This window comes from Vombatus ursinus, unplaced genomic scaffold (assembly GCF_900497805.2).
Source record: "Vombatus ursinus unplaced genomic scaffold, bare-nosed wombat genome assembly UNPS02004691.1, whole genome shotgun sequence".
Classification (NCBI taxonomy): Eukaryota; Metazoa; Chordata; class Mammalia; order Diprotodontia; family Vombatidae; genus Vombatus; species Vombatus ursinus.
The window spans coordinates 3,041,986-3,043,986 of NW_020944469.1; positions in this window are offsets into that span (position 1 = coordinate 3,041,986).

Genomic DNA, 2,001 nt, shown 5'->3' on the forward strand with positions numbered 1-2,001 from the left:
GAGAGAGAGAGAGAGAGAGAGAGAGAGAGAGAGAGAGAGAGAGAGAGTGTGTGTGTGTGTGTGTGTGTGTGTGTGTGTGTGTGTGTGTATGTATATTTGGGGATGGAGGTAAAGAGAGTAGAGAAGGTACAATAAAAGTGGAGAAATGGTTATAAGAGGGCTGAAGATACTGAACATGAATTCTCTAATTTTGCCCAAGGCTGGAACCAAATCAGGAAATACATTCTCTGCTAGCACAAAAGTAGAGAAGAGAACAGCATTTCTTTGTAACCAGCAAAATCCAGCTGAACAGTATAGCAAAAACAAAACAAACAAACAAACAAAAAAACAACCAAAAACAGTCCAGCTGAGGACCTTGCCATGAGTAAAAACAATGTTTTTGCTCAATGTCCAATCTGGGAAATGACCCTTAGAGATAATCTAGCACAGAGGTTCCTAGGGTCTGACACTGTTTTAAAAAAAAAGTTTTTTGTATAACTTAATTATATTTCTTTTGTCATCCTATGTATTTTGTGCATTTAAAAGTGACTTTGATAAGGGGTCCATAGGTTTCATCACAGATCCATGACACAAAAAAGATCAAGAATCCTTGGCTGCACCCTCCCATCTAGTTTAACCCTTCATTTTAAGAGGGAGAACATGAGGCCTAAAATAGACTGTAGTCAGAGAACCTGGGTTCCAATTCGCCCTACTGACATTTGCGTTACTTTAGGCAACCCTTATGAATTGATCTGCTTAGGGTGACCCCAGATTCCGTGGTGGGCTGGGCCTATGACTACTCAGTTCTCTTGATTCCCAGTGCAGTGTTTTTTCCACTGTCCTACACTATCTTGACCCCTGTGACTGGGAAGCATCCTCACCTTAGTTGTGAGGCTTCTCATAGCTTTTTATCCTCATCCTTTCCCCAGCCTTATCCACAACAGGTGAGATGAGGTGTAACTTTACGAGAATAACACCTGTAACAAAAAAGGAATCAGGTTTCTTCAATAAATGTGCAGTTCCACTTTTATGAAAAAAGAAGGGGGCCAGTTACTTTCCTTCCTGTTGTAGAAATAAGGCAATGGAAGGGTTTCCTGACAGGCCCAAGCCTATTAGGCAAGTAAACTGGAACAGGAGAGAAGACTTGCTTCAGGACCTCCTGATAATTGGGCCTCTGAATCCCTCCCTCCTCCTAGCTCAGCAGTTCCTTCTGTCACAAGTACTCAAGGACAAGAATTAGAACCTCTTCTTCCAGCAAAATTTCCTTCCTTGTGGCAAAGGGACTTCCAGGTCAGGGTTCATACTGATCTCATTCCTTTCAGGACTTTGAGTCCTCCTTGTCAGCTCAGGGATTCCCCTCTCCTGGATGAGAATGCATTGGCCTCCCAAAATCAAGAATTTGGAGCACCAAGGTAGGTGAGAGGAGGAAGTGTGTTTATTCAGGGGGAGCCTTTGGAAGCCCCTCAAATGACTATGTGATCCATGTTCCAATAGAACTGAATTATCTGAAAGATGTTTTAATCTAGGTAAGGGAGGCAAAGAACATTCATTTGAATTTCTGTGGCCAAGTCAAAAATGGTTTTCAAACACTGGAAAAAAAATAGAGAAAAACTGAGATGGGACAGAGTACCAAGACTGAAAATAAATGATTTTTTTTTAGCTCATTATAGTGTAATTCCCTCATGGATTACTTTTTAGCTTAGTTCCCCAGCCACTCGTTAAATTGTAAATACGATGAACAAATCAAGGCCTTTAAATTATATACGTTGTTAAGAATAAATTCTAAGATGAGAAACGTATTAGATTTACGGCACATGTATCATTTATCATAAATTTATCATTTCATTAGATAGTAGTCTAAAAGGGAAGCTTGGTATTTATCAGTGACAATTGGCTAAATATTTAACTCTGACTGGCTTTTAATCAATACAAAAGGCTTCGTTATTAAACACCACACCAAAATAGCATCCCAACTTTAAAAAAACAAAACACACCTTTTGATTGAGAGTTTAGAGATTCAAA